The following is a 15,390-nucleotide window of genomic DNA, read 5'->3' as shown; positions in this document are numbered from 1 at the left end:
TGGGGTTCAAATTGCTCCCCATAAAGTCCAAAACATCTAGCGGGCACCAGGTTGGCAAAGGCTGCTTTAGATATTTTTTGCCTGATCTTTATATAGCGCTATACTGTTTCCCTTTATGGCAAATATTTGCATGAACCACCATGTGAAACTAGGTTGTGTGTATCCAGCTCTTACCAAGGAAGACTGGCACAGAACTCCAACTTGCAATGAGTGATCTAAAAATTGGACAGCCTGTAGGAGCACCACACCTATGCCCAGTCTACTGTCACTGACATAAGCTCTCTTTTCTCTCTTTGTTTTTAACGAACTAAAAACCATTTCAGAAATGATACTGATAATGTAGCAATAATCCTTAAGGCTTGGCAAACCACTGTGCCTGACTGTCTTTTCATTCCGGATGCGATCAGCAGCAGTCATTAAATGAGCAACCTAGTTTTGAGGGATTGCATAGTGTCCTAATGAAGGCTCATAAAATACCCTGTTTTGCTAGGTTGTTACAGAAATTAGTATTGATTTTATTTTGTTTTACTAAAAATAAAGCCCAACCAAATGCTACTGTTATTAGAAAGCATTTCCTCAATCTAGCGAACAATTGTATAGTCTTCTTGACTCAAAAACAATATTTAAAAAGCAAAGCTTGCCAAGGCCACTGGGCTTCGGCAAAGGAGCGCTTTCCATTTTAACAGCCCGGCACTTCCAATCATCTGTTACAAAGACCCACACCTGGGGATGAATAACAAAATGTCAGCATGGGGTCAGTGTGGGGACTGTACACTTCTACTTGCAAGGCAGGCATTCCTGATAGAATCCCCTTAATTTCTGTCACCCACCTTGCCTCTTAGTGAATCATATTCCCATTATTAAATATTCAAGGGAGGACTTCGCACTCAGCCCAGCGGGACCATTCGTTTTCTGGTGGAGGCAGCAATCATGGCAATCTTACTTTCCACTTCCAAAGGTGTAACTCCTTTAGGGTTTTGTGTGTGTGTCAAGCAGCCTGCAGGGCCCCTGTACACAGCCAGGGGCTTGGGAGGTCTCAAGTTAAACAGCTCTGGAACAGCTTCTGACACTGTATGAGTCATCCAAGTAGGGTTGCCACTCGTCCCGTATAATATAGGATTGTCCTGTAGTTCAATGTAAAATACTACATCCCCTATTGATTCAATACAGGACACAGTTTGTCCTGTAGTTCCACTCTCCTCTACTCTCTCCCCCTCCCTCTCTCTCTCTCTTTCTAGGCCAAGTTAGGGATGCTCTTCAAATGCCTGCCCCTGCTCCAACAGGGAAGTCCATGCTGGCTTGGCTGGAGAAACTGCCTCTTCTTTTCTTTCCTTCCCCCCCCCTCACTCCCTCTCCTCATTCCGCCCCCCAAGGAAAGGCAAACTAGGGCAAGACTTTCATGTTATCACTTCCAGTTTTCTGCAGCTTCGGTGTGGGTTAAAGCAGCCATTTGCGGAGCCACGCTGAGTATTTGACGGAAAAACTGGGTATGGATTTTGGTAAATGCTTATTTCCTGTTTTGTATCCCACACTTGCAGCCCTGCCATGCTCCCAGAGCAGTTTACATTAAGCACAGGAGAACAGTGTTTTGAGTAAGGAGTTTAGGCTGTGTTCTAAAGTGCTTGAACCAGTTGACCAAATCTAGCCCGGCTTATGGCTTTGTGAGGCAAATAGCCCAGTGATACGCTGCCATGGGAACAAAGATGGCCCAAAAAAGTATAGGTAATGGGCAGAGATGATTTATCATTATCCTTCCCCCTCCACTTCAGCTAGGTGTCCAGTGGTGTGCAAAGGGCAAGGACAAGGCTACATTTTGATTCAGTCAGAGAACCATGGGCTTTGCCAAAGCATCTTGAAGGTCCAGCCTGTTCCATCAAGAAGACCTGACATGAAATCAATGCACTTTGGGTTTTTGTCGGAGTGTTTAACCTGCACCTCCATCTATCCTTGACCTGCATTTTTGTACTTGGTGGACAGTCACCCTGTATAATATTCAGAGGAGGCCTTGCCAACCAGGCCATGGTCAGTGGAATGTCACCATGTGTCTTTGTGGAAGAGAGTCTTCTTGGTTGTGGCATTGAACATCTTCTTTTACACAATTGTTGAACTCTGGTGCAACATAGAGATAAATTGGCAATGCTGTGTCTCTGGCTGCTGGCACCCAGCAACATCTGGAGGACTCCATGTTGGCTACTCACAACCAAAGCTTTTTGCAAAAGTCTCGCAAAGACCCATATTCCTGAATAAGATAAAACAGGCAAGTATTTATGTGACAGGGTGGATCAGAGACGTACACAGATGAATCTACCTCAGTTTTTCTAGCCAAATCCACTGCCACCAGACATGTCTATGGCAAGGGCTACAGTTCAGTGCTAAAGCAGTTGCATTGCATCCAGAAGGTCCTCGGCTCTGTCCCTGGCATTTCCACATAAGGCTGCAAAAGGCTCTGGTCTGAAATTCTGGGGAGTTTCTGCATGCCAGTGTAAACAATGCAGAGCGAGATGGTCTTAACCTGTATAAGGCAGATTCCTTTGCTCTTTTCTGCAGGACAGCTATATTTAAAACAAAATGTAGCATAAGCAGTTGGGTTGTTTCTTGCACACAACCCCAACTCCTTACCTTTTTTTAAAGAATGCATATATTGCTGGAAGAATGTGTCCATTTTGTATTTACAGTTACTCTTGTAGTGGCAGGAAATATTACCCTTTTATTTGCACAACAGTACATTCGTACTTCCTGACACTTTATATAAAAGCTGGGGTTTGGGAGATGCTCTATTTCTATTATGTAAGAAAATGATCTTCTCTCTCCCCACCCAAACTGTTCCTGTCTTCTGTTATCAAGCTGTTCTGTCCTGCAAGCTCACAGGAAAGGCTGCAATGTGGTTGCTATGTGAATTTTGTGGATCGTGCAACCATCTGTGAATTTTAGCTGTTAAGAATATTAAAGAGAGCCGAGAAAGGAGGTGACTGCAGTAGACCAACTGATGGAAGTAAACATTCTGGCAAGAAAGAGTCTGTCATGGAAGACAGTACGCCTTCTCTCTTATCCAAGGATTGTCAATGTGAAGTTATGAAGGTAAGAAGGAGCCCTGGGGGGTGAGACCAAAGGCCCATCTATTCTGTTTCCTCAATGGCCAACAATGGCATCTGCTTGAGAGTCCCATGGACTGCAAGAAGATCAAACCTCTCCATTCTTAAGGAAATCAGCCCTAAGTGCTCACTGGAAGGCCAGATCCTGAAGTTGAGGCTCCAATACTTTGACCACCTCATGAGAAGAGAAGACTCCCTGGAAAAGACCCTGATGTTGGGAAAGATTGAGGGCACAAGGAGAAGGGGACGACAGAGGATGAGATGGTTGGACAGTGTTATCAAAGCTACCAGCATGAGTTTGTCCAAACTGCGGGAGGCAGTGGAAGACAGGAGTGCCTGGCGTCCTCTGGTCCATGGGGTCACGAAGAGTCGGACATGACTAAATGACTAAACAACAGCAACAACAACAACTTTTAACTATGGATTGCTTAGGATGACGGTACCCATGAAAAAGAGGACATGTCCTGGAAAAAGAGGACATATGGCAACCCTAATCATTCATGCTATGATTTCCCTCAGACTTATATGGAGCCAGTCATACAGAGTGGAATAGGGGAAATTCCCAACAGGTCTTGAATTGGCAGCATGCCTTTGGCTTGGTATTTCTAGCACTTCACCAACCTGAAGTGGTAATGTTGATGAAGAACTTGAGATTTGTTTCTTTTTTGCAAAATTGTAAACTGGTCTTGAGTCCTTAGATATTATTCCCCCCATGCCACTAAGTTGCCTGACAAGGAAACTTACAATAAAAGTGTTAAGAACAAAAGAATTGAACATAAAGATGACATAAAAACAAAGCGATCGAAAAGATGACATCAAATAAAATGTTCCTTATTAACCAGACCTTTGGTTGGGTTGATTGACAACCAGTGCCCTTTTAAAATGTTTTTTTTGGGGGGGGGTTTATTGGGTTGTTGTTTTTATTTTGATTATGTATTTTGTTGATTTATATTTTGATTTTATTCTGTGAACCGTCCTGAGACCTCTGGGTATAAATAATAAATCAGTTGCAAAACAACAACAACAACAACAACAACAACAACAACAACAACAACAACAACAACAACAACAACAAAACAAAAACAAAAAAAAGCTTGGAAGAATCAGAAAGAATTTAGGGTCTTCTTAAAGGCCCCAGGAGATACTGGGACAAGTGGGAACTTTGGAAGGAAGGGGAGGGGATTCCACAAGGAACGTGGAAAAAATTGATGTGACTTTTGCTGGCTTGGGGTGGGGTGGATCCCATCTTCAGCATTCACAGTCCTTTTTACTGTACCTGCACCTGGAGAACAGCAACATGCCCAACTTACACAAATTCACTAGATATTCCCATCACTGCATCTCCATGCCAGGAAAAGCTTTAAAGGTAAAGGTAAAGGTAAAGGGACCCCTGACCATTAGGTCCAGTTGTGGGTTGCGACACTCATCTCGCTTTATTGGCCGAGGGAGCCAGCTTGCAGCTTCCGGGTCATGTGGCCAACATGAGTAAGCCGCTTCTGGTGAACCAGAGTAGCGCACGGAAATGCCGTTTATTTTCTCGCCGGAGCGGTACCTATTTATCTACTTGCACTTTGACATGCTTTCGAACTGCTAGGTTGGCAGGAGCAGGGACCGAGCAACGGGAGCTCACCCCGTCGTGGGGATTCGAACAGCCGACCTTCTGATCAGCAATCCTAGACTCTGTGGTTTAACCCAAAGTGCCACCTATGTTCCTGGAAAAGCTTTACTTGCACATTTTAAACATATGTTTATTTTTGTAAGGAGCGGTACATTATTTTGTAGGAGCGGTACATTAAGGAAAGTTTCCAATCCTATAAAAGTTGAACATTTCCTTCTGCAAAACTCAATTTTTTAAAAAAATTGTTGGAGAAGAAAACTGAACGCAAAACACATATATTCCATGCTTGTCTTCTGGTTCCATCATTTCTTACTGAAGCTTCCTTCTGTGACTATCTTAAGGTGTGCAGGCTTCAGACATCAGAAATAGTGTACTGTAAGATAAGAATTTATTCTGCCAGAAATTCTTCCTTAAAGAAATAGCAGCCACCAAGGAGGATTTTATTTATTTTTGGTAGCATATACGTATTTAGGTCTGATTCAAATAACCAGCTCATGGACATCTTTAAGATGGACTCTTAAAATAATGTCCCTAGGCCAGGAATCAGGAATGGTCTTAATTTCTTGTCCATTGTAACAATTTTTGTCAACCTAGGTTGAGTGTGGCTGAACAGTTCACTAGTGGATTCAGATCCTGATTTAATGTGGCATGGCCAACAATCTCCCCCTTCTGAGCTTTTGTTGTGTGAAGCCTCCTGCATACAATGCTCACACGTGTGTGTGTGTGTGTGTGTGTGTGTGTGTGTCCTCTGCAGTACGGGGCTTGGTGAGAGAGACTTCCACATGTGGGCACGGGCAGTGGGGACAAGAGAAGCTTTGGCAGGGAATTGGAATGCATCCCCTAGTATAGGCATGCAGGTGGCGCTGTGAGTTAAACCACAGAGCCTAGGACTTGCCGATCAGAAGGTCGGCAGTTCGAATCCCTGCGACGGGGTGAGCTCCCGTTGCTTGGTCCCTGCTCCTACCAACCTAGCAGTTCAAAAGCACGTCAAAGTGCAAGTAGATAAATAGGTACCGCTCTGGCGGGAAGGGAAACGGCATTTCCGTGCGCTGCTCTGGTTCACCAGAAGTGGCTTAGTCATGCTGGCCACATGACCTAGAAGCTGTTTGCGGATAAACGCCGGCTCCCTCGGCCAATAAAGTGAGATGAGCGCCACAACCCCAGAGTCGGTCATGACTGGACCTAATGGTCAGGGGTCCCTTTACCTTTAACTTCAAGTAGGCTGAGATCTACTATCCAGCATTAAAAACTGGTAAAGGTAAAGGGACCCCTGACCATTAGGTCCAGTCGTGACCGACGCTGGGGTTGCGGCACTCATCTCGCTTTATTGGCTGAGGGAGCCGGTGTACAGCTTCCAGGTCATGTGGCCAGCATGACTAAGCCACTTCTGGCGAACCAGTGTAGCGCATGAAAACACCATTTACCTTCCTGCTGGAGTGGTATCTATTTATCTACTTGCGCTTTGACGTGCTTTTGAACTGCTAGGTTGGCAGGAGCAGGGACCGAGCAACGGGAGCTCACCCCGTTGCGGGGATTCAAACTGCCGACCTTCTGATAGGCTCTGTGGTTTAACCCACAGCGCCACCCACGTCCCTTAGCTTGATGTAGATAGGGTCAAATAAATTCATGCCCTAGTATATTAAATTTGCAGCAACAATCCCTCAGGGGTGGGGTGAAGTGCGGCTTGATATGCACCTAATGCAAATACAAACAATGGCTTAGTGCAAGCGCTGGAGTATAAAGGACCTCACCAAAGAGAAGATTGCAGCCACTTTGCCTCTCCTCTGGCTCTGCTGCTGTTGAGAGCCAAGCCATGGTTTGGCTTGGTTCACAGCAGCATAGCAACAGCAGGACTGGAGGAGGAGGAGGAGAAAAGCAGTTGCAATATCTCACCAGAGAACCCACACGCTGATGCGTCTGCACTAAGCCATGGATTGCTTTAGCATTACATATGAAGCACGTGTGTAGAGCTATCAACAATGGATTTGCCAGAAATCTAGCTACCTCCAGAATTAGTGATGCCATGTGAAATTGGGGGGGGGGGACAACTTCTCCTGTACAACTTAAATGGTGCCCTTACACCTGTCTTCTACTGCAGGGTTCAAAAACTAAAGAACAGACATGAAATGTGTTGGCCTGTCAGGAAAGAGAGATCCAAAGAAAAATAATAATTGTGGTCTCACTTCATAAAGGTTCTGAGCCTGGCTCCTACCACATACCATTAGAAAAGATTACAGTATCCCAAGGTACATTGATTTTCAGACCCCCTTTTTTCTCTGGCAGCAACACTGCAGCAAAGCAAAGCCTCCTAGCTAATTTTTTCCATCAAAGGAAAACACTTTAGAGCCATAGATAGTGACTTGTTTTTCCTACCTCCAAGAAGGACTTACATCACAACGTAAAGCAACACCTTCCTGTTATCTCTGCAACTTTGCTACCAAACTGATAAAAAAACTATGACATGCATTTAAGAGAGCACATCTCTAGTCGAGAGGTAGTTGAACCACTGGAATAACATTATAAATCACTTCACCTCTTTAGGGCAAAAAAGGTTTAAATAGTTGACAGAAATAAAATGGTAACAGCTAGACAGGGTGGAAAATGCCATATTCTAATGTAGTCTGAAGAGTAGGCAGAGGTCGAACAAAGAAGGATGTGTGGTTTCTGTTTACTCTGTATATAGGTAAATTGCATTTTGCAGTAAATGAAGAATTGCTATCTTGTCTGCTGGTCTAATAAAGAGCAAAGTCTGGTACCCTGGAGTTGCCATTCTATTGGCTAAGCTCTTGTACTGTCATGGAATGTTTGTGAATGTTCTGAGTTGAATGGAAGGTTGAAAAGCACTGCCTGTCTTTGAGGGAAGTGGCAGGTTGCTTTTGATGGGGGAATTCAAGGAACTTAGGTATGGTAGCTAGGTGCTATGGGCTGTATGCTATGGGGGTTGACCAAGGTGGCCCCCACAGGAGACAAAGGCCTGGGGTGTGTGCGCAAAAATTGTGTTTCTGCTGCATCACCATGGGCTGGCTCCTGGATGGAAGGGGTTTTTCTGGGGTGGTATAGGCCACCCAGCAACACCTCTTGGTCGACAGGCAGTGTGGTGAGACTGTGAGTCAGAGGTGCACACAGCCCCACCACCCACCTACCAGGTAAGGCACTCCACTTTCTTGAAATGGAGAGAGAAGGTTGGGGGGAGTTTTGTGTCCTGCAGCAGCTGCCAGAATGAACCAAGTCAAACTGGAAATTGGGAGAGAACTGAGGTGATGGTGGTGAATTTGTGTGGGGGTGGGAAGAGGAGGGGAAGTCCAGTACCTGACAGAACAAATATAATGCTGGAAAGTGAAGAGACCTAGAATCATAGAATCATAGAATCATAGAGTTGGAAGAGACCACAAGGGCCATCGAGTCCAATCCCCTGCCAAGCAGGAAACACCATCAGAGAACTCCTGACATATGGTTGTCAAGCCTCTGCTTAAAGACCTCCAAAGAAGGAGACTCCACCACACTCCTTGGCAGCAAATTCCACTGTTGAACAGTTCTTACTGTCAGATGCCTATTGTGTGCCACTGAGGTGCTTCATTTGGGAAAGAAACTGTGGGAGATTTGGAACTCAAGGCCTGGAGCAGGAACTCATGGAAGCTCCCGTTGAGGGAGGCTGCAGCTTGGTGTGCGAAAAAGGAAGATGCTGAGGGGATTGGGAGGGATTAGAGGGGTCATTCACTCATCCAGGTGGTTTTGACTGAGCTGGTGGCCAGCACTCCCTGCTGGCTTCCCTTCTCTGAAGGAGGTGGACAAGTGAAAACTGTGGCCGGAATAAGCACTTTGCTCACCTGGGCTTCTTCAACTGGCCAAGTGAAGAGGAGGTGTTGCCTCAGAGCTGAAAAGGAACTCAGCAATGCAAAGATGATTGTGCTATCAACAGTTATTTCTAGGTTTTGCATACATTTAAACAGAAAGTACTTTTCATATTCCATACTTGAAAACTAAGGATCATAACCCCTCCACTATATGAAGTGACCTCATGTCAACATTTATTAGTCCACAAGACAAAATAAAAAAATTCCTTCCAGTAGCACCTTAAAGACCAACTAAGTTAGTTCTAGGTATGAGCTTTCATGTTGGCAGACCAACACGGCTACCTATCTGTAACTAGTCCACAAGACTCTTTTTTCTCTTCTTCCTGCAACCCTCTCAGGCAGAAACTTCTTAGGAACCTTCTCTTCCTCTACCATTCTGTTCCATCTTGGATCCTCCAAGCTCCGCCCACATTCCACAGACAGAGCACACTGGCAGTTGCTAGGCAACATATCTTCCTCCTCTTCTAATTCACATATGGCCTCCTTCTCATCTATCTACTAACCTGGTAACAACTGTTTAGAGCTTCCCTTTCAGGGATGAGATGCCAGAAGTGGTGCTTCAAGAGCTTCTTTCCTCTTTCTTGGAAAATGAGTGGCAGCCTGGCATGGCTGCTCATTATGTTCTTGAGGAATCTCCTGAGTGCGATTGGTGGCCAGACACCACCTCAGGGCTTTAGGTATGCCTCTTATGAGGTGACCATCCCAAGGAAACTGAGCTTCAGGTATGGACTACAGGAAACCCAGGATGTCAGCTACCTGCTGCAGATTGAGGGGAAGGGCCAGGTAGTGCATCTCAAGCAGAAGAAGGGAATTGTTCCTAAACACTTCCCCATCTTCACGTACAATAAGGAAGGGGACCTCCAGGTTGACTATCATTACATCAGGGATGATTGTTTCTACAGTGGTTTCATACAAGACAAGCCTCTCTCTTCAGTCACTCTCAGCACTTGCTCAGAGGGACTCAGGGGCCTGTTACAACTTAACAATGAGACATATCAAATTGAACCTGTCCAGCCATCTGCTACCTTTCAACATGTGGTGTATCGGCTGGAAATGGAGGAGGGTGCCATGCACATGAGGTGTGGGTTGACGGAGGAAGAGCAAAGGCATCAAGAGGCCATGATCCAAGACAGAAAGCATGTGGCTGTCAGAAGTCCTCCAGCAGATCTCTGGTGGCCACACAAGCGACATGCAGAAGTGGCATTTGTAGTGGAGCATGAACGATATGTTAAGTTTAATAAAAATGAAACTGATATTGCTATGAAACTTCTTGAGACGATCCATATGGTAAATTCATTTTTTGAGCCATTTTTAGTTGAAGTGTCTATAGCAGGACTGGAGATATGGTCAGAAAAGAACCTCATAGATGTTGATGGTGGAATAGGTGCCACACTTAAAGCTTTTAGTATATGGAGCCGTAACACTCTACTTAACCATCTAAAGAATGATGCTGCTCACTTAATTGTATACAGGTCATATGGAAGTACTATTGGATTAGCATATGTAGGACAAATTTGTAGTAAATATTGGGCCACTGCTCTTGAAGTATCAATATATTTCAATTTGTTTGATTTTTCTGTGCTATTTGCTCATGAATTTGGGCATAATCTTGGTATGCCCCATGATAGTTCGGACTGTAAATGTGATCGACGTGCCTGCATTATGGCCGCTTGGCACTCACGGACTGATAAGTTTAGCAACTGCAGTTACCATAGGTATTTCAATCGAAAGGACTCACCTTGTTTGTTGATTCCACCAGACCCTGATCAAATGTATAACCTCGAATACTGTGGCAACAAAGTAGTGGAAAAAGGAGAGCAATGCGACTGTGGTACATCTGAACAGTGTCAATTGGATTATTGTTGCAGGCCAGATTGCACGTTGCGTCCATGTGCCAATTGTTCTTCTGGACTGTGCTGTGCCATGTGCAAGTACCGTCCCGCTGGATCCATTTGCAGAAAGAGTATTGGCATCTGTGACCTGCCTGAGTTTTGCACTGGGACTTCGGACCAATGTCCGGAAGATGTTTATGTACAAGATGGTGCCCCTTGCGGTGATGGAGTCTATTGCTATCATGGTCGTTGTAGTACTCCCAATGGGCAGTGTGAAAAGATATTTGGCAAGAAAACCGTACGAGCTTCAGAGGATTGTTTCAGAGGACTGAATGTTCAAGGTGATCGCTTTGGCAATTGTGGCCTTGAACATGGTATTTTAAAGAAATGCAATGCTGAAAATATTCTATGTGGCCGAATGCAGTGTAGTAATATCCATAGTGTACCTACCTTGGAGGAACACCAAACCATCATTCAAACCACCACTGGCAAAAGTAACTGCTGGGCTACAGACTACCACAGTGGAATGGAGGTAGCTGATATTGGAGCAGTGGAAGACGGTACACCTTGTGGCACTGGCATGATGTGTATGAATAGGGAATGCAAGAACGTGTCCCTCTTGCAGTATGATTGCAATGCCACAAAGTGCCATAATAGGGGAATATGCAACAACCACAAACACTGCCATTGTTCTTATGGTTGGGCCCCTCCTGACTGTCGAAAGAAAGGATATGGAGGCAGCATTGACAGTGGGCCAATTTCAAAAAACTGGAATGGTGTCAGTGTAGGTAGCATTGTAGGAAGCGTGTTGGTCCTTTCCACGGTGACTGCTGCTGTTGGCATGGGTGTGTATTACAGGTTTGTGCTAAGCAACAAGGTTAGAAGAAAGAGTTCAAGAATCTCTCCATCATAATGAACAGAGGAACTAAAACCATTCTAGATCACAGAAGTGAACAATGCAGAAGGTTTCAAAAGGGTATGATGGGTATAATGAGGTGGATGTTATGTAACATATTTGAGGGTGCAATTTTTACATTAAAGTTTTTTGTTTAACAGTTTGTTGATAAAATTTGTCACACAGGGTAATCTTTGGTTTATCCACAAACCATTTTTTGGGGGAAACCTTTTCATATATTTTGAGACCATCTCTGTATTTTAACGCAGAATATACAAATCCCCCCCTCTCACCATGGAAGAAGGGATGGGTGAAGATCTGCAACAGGGACAAGCAGGGAATGAAGCTCTACAAGTGTCTGGGTGCTGTCGGCAGCTGCGGCCGATTCCCAGGAAGGCTGTGAGATAAACAGCAAGTTTTTTTAGTTCTGCTTATAATACAATTTGCAGAGAAGAATTCAAGATGCACCTAATGTTGCCCTGAGTGAAGTCCCCCCCCCTTCTCCGTTACTTTCCTGTTCATCTAATTTCTCCTGCTGTCTCCGACTGTGACTGGTATGAGACAGTTGCCTCTGAGCTCTCTGTTTGACTATTCTCAGCGAATGCCTGGTTTGGGGGGGGGGAGGGTACGGGTTCAGGATACTCTCCAGCGACAGGATCTCATTCAACTGCTGCTCAGCCGCCTCCTGCTGAATCCTCTCCATGTTCTCCTCCTCCTCCTCTCCCCTTTTGCCCTCATCTCCCTTACATGTATGCTCTGTGCCAAACCACTCCTGGAGGTCTATGCTACCTGCCCATTCCTCCTCTCTAGTCAACGCCTGCAGCGGCCGTCTCCACCATTCTTCCTCCTCTGCTCTGTCCATGACACCACTGGGAAGAAATGGGGGAGGAGGTGAGGATCTATATCACAAACAAGGTGGGGAAATTAAATCAACCTTACCTGAGGTGGTTGTCTCACCTTGCCCCATAGTTGGGCTGGCCCTGTTCAGAGCCATACTGGCTCCAACACTGGACATCATACAGAGCCAGTGTGGTGTAGTGGTTAAGAGCAGTGGACTCGTAATCTGGTGAACCGGGTTCATTTCCCCGTTCCTCCACATGCAGCTGCTGGGTGACCTTGGGCTAATCACACTTCTCTGAAGTCTCTCAGCCTCACTCACCTCACAGAGTGTTTGTTGTTGGGGAGGAAGGGAAAGGAGATGGTTAGCCGCTTTGAGACTCCTTAAGAGGAGTGAAAGGCAGGATATTAAGTCCAAACTCTTCTTCTTCTCTTCTTCTTCTTCTATTGTGGCTAGTAAATGTTAATTTACTAGGAATTTGTCTAACTCTTTAAAAAGCAACCAAAGCTGGTGACCATCACTGTAACTTTTGAGAACAAATTCTATAGTTTAAGTATGCACTATGTAAATGGTTCTGTCTGTCCTGAATCTTCCATCCTTCAGCTTCAATGAATGTCTTCATGTTCTAGTCTTGTTTCTACATAGAAGCATGGGTTGGGAGGGTCTCAATGTTCATCTAGTCCAACCCCTTGCAATGCAGGAATCTCAGCTAAAGCATCCATGACAGAGGGTCATCCAACCTCTGCTTAAAAACCTCCAAGGAAGGAAAGTCCACCACCTCCCGAGGGAGACTGTTTCATACTCTATCATATCCTCTCTTGGATGCCTGTCTTTCTCACACCATCAGCAACTGACACCAAGCAGTGCTGATCATGTGAAAAAGACCAGGAAAATTGGCTCCATGCTCATGGCAACTGCCATGGGAGCCAGTGAAGTAAAATCTGGCTTCAAAGGAGATATGAGCTTCATAAATCCCTTCAGCTGTCCTGAATCTTTCATCCTTCAGCTTCACTGAATGTCTTCATGTTCTAGTCTTGTTTCTCCATAGAATCATGGAGATAGGAGATTTATAAAACCCTTGAGCTGCAATTTATGGACAGGATTATGCCCATTGCTTTCCTTCGACTCTGAATTTCACTTAGTTGTCTACAATGCCCAGCTTACCCATGATCCTCTGGGCTTTTGCACCCTGGCATACTGTTGTCCAAGATGATTGCTGCCTTGTAATGTATATAAGAAAACCAAACTATTCCATCAAGAAGGTTGGCCTTAAAAACAACAACAACAACCTTGGTTATTCTTACTTTGTTTGCCAGTTTCCCCACTAGCACAATATTCCACATTTTGTTATACCAGTAGGCTGTCATCCCCCCACCCCCACCCCCATCATGTAATGATCAGTCTGGCTGATTCTAATAAGTAGCTAATTAGCGCTTTGCTTTTTAGATCTTTGTAGCTCTGGGGAGAAAATATTCCACTAGCTGAACATCCAGCTCTATGTGCTGATTAGTTCTATCTTTCAATAAGATCTTCTGATTTTGGGGGAAGGTCTCAGAAAATTTTCAAGTTAATCTGAAGTGAGCTCAGAATAACTTGCCTATCTCTAATTGAAGTATTCAGACATGACACAACTGTGAGGGGGAATATTATGGGAAACCAGCTTTCACCGAGGTCAAAAGTTAGCCCTTAATTGCCCTCTGAGTTTATACAGGGTTTACAAATCCCCCTGTATTTAACTCCCATTACACGTAAAAATGGCTCAAGACTTGTGTAGTTAAAAAACCAGTGCATATAAATGCAAAATATTTTATGCACCTCGCAGATTAAAGATTTTATAAATCTAATACTGGGAAACCAAGTAAAGAGTATTCTAGATTATCTCGAATTCTCAGTTAGAGCAGATTTCGAAATAAATCGGGGTATTTCTCAAAATGAACTATATTTAGGGAAGCCAATACACTTTTTGATAAAACTAAGAAATATCAACAACCTCAGATATTCAGATGACACAACCTTGATGACAGAAAGTGAGGAGGAATTAAAGAACCTTTTAATGAGGGTGAAAGAGGAGAGTGCAAAATACGGTATAAAGCTCAACATCAAAAAATCTAAGATCATGGCAACTGGTCCCATAACCTCCTGGCAAATAGAAGGGGAAGAAATGGAGGCAGTGAGAGATTTTACTTTCTTGGGCTCCATGATAACTGCAGATGGTGACAGCAGCCACGAAATTAAGAGACGCCTGCTTCTTGGGAAAAACCAATGACAAACCTAGACAGCATCTTATAAACCAGAAACATCACCTTGCCAACAAAGGTCCATATAGTTAAAGCTATGGTTTTCCCAGTAGTGATGTATGGAAGTGAGAGCTGGACCATAAAGAAGGCTGATCGCCGAAGAATTGATGCTTTTGCATTATGGTGCTGGAGGAGACTCTTGAGAGTCCCATGGACTGCAAAAAATCAAACCTATCCATTCTGAAAGAAATCAGCCCTGAGTGCTCATTGGAAGGATAGATCCTGAAGCTGAGGCTCCAATACTTTGGCCACCTCATGAGAAGAGAAGACTCCCTGGAAAAGACCCTGATGCTGGGAAAGATTGAGGGCACAAGGAGAAGGGGGCGACAGATGACAAGATGGTTGGACAGTGTTATTGAAGCTACTAGCATGAGTTAGACCAAACTGTGGAAGGCAGTGGAAGACAGGAGTGCTTGGCATGCTCTGGTCCATGAGTTCACAAAGAGTCGGACACGACTAAACGACTACACAGCAACAAGATGCTCTCTGGTAATGCTAGATCCCCTTTCTAAAATATTTCACATGACCCTAAGAGTTTTCATTTCCCTTATTTAAGGATGGGAAGATCCATAGTTCAGTGGTGTACACCATATATTGTATGCAGAAGATCCAGAATGAATCTCTCGTTGTATCTCCAGTCAAAAGGGGCGCATGGAATCTCCCATTAAGGGAGACCACAGTTTGGTGTGCAAAAAAGGAAGATTCTGAGGGGATTGGGAGGGATTAGAGGGGCCATTCATTCTTTTGGGTGGTTTTGACTGAGCTGGTGGCCAGCACTCCTTGCTGGCTTTCCTTCTCTGAAGGAGGTGGATGAGTGAAAACTGTGACCGAAAGAAGCACTTAGCTCACCTGGGCTTCTTCAACTGGCGAAGTGAAGAGGAGGTGTTGCCTCAGAGCTGATAAGGAACTCAGCAATGCAAAGAAGGTTGTTCTATCACCAGCTATTTTTATGTTTTGCATACAT

At 44.6% G+C, this 15,390-nt stretch overlaps 1 pseudogene across 1 annotated transcript; it reads left to right on the top strand.

Annotated features, from left to right (window-relative positions):
- The first annotated feature begins 8,927 nt into the window (after positions 1 to 8,927).
- Positions 8,928 to 11,451, top strand: LOC309340848 (disintegrin and metalloproteinase domain-containing protein 20 pseudogene; annotated as a pseudogene). The gene has a single exon. The product of its transcript is annotated as a disintegrin and metalloproteinase domain-containing protein 20 pseudogene (transcript).
- The last annotated feature ends 3,939 nt before the right edge of the window (positions 11,452 to 15,390 follow it).

The sequence above is a fragment of the Podarcis erhardii genome (genome assembly GCF_964252035.2).
Source record: "Podarcis erhardii genome assembly, chromosome: 4".
NCBI lineage: Eukaryota > Metazoa > Chordata > Lepidosauria > Squamata > Lacertidae > Podarcis > Podarcis erhardii.
Note: the sequence above shows the minus strand (reverse complement) of the source record. Positions and strands in the feature narration are given on the sequence as shown.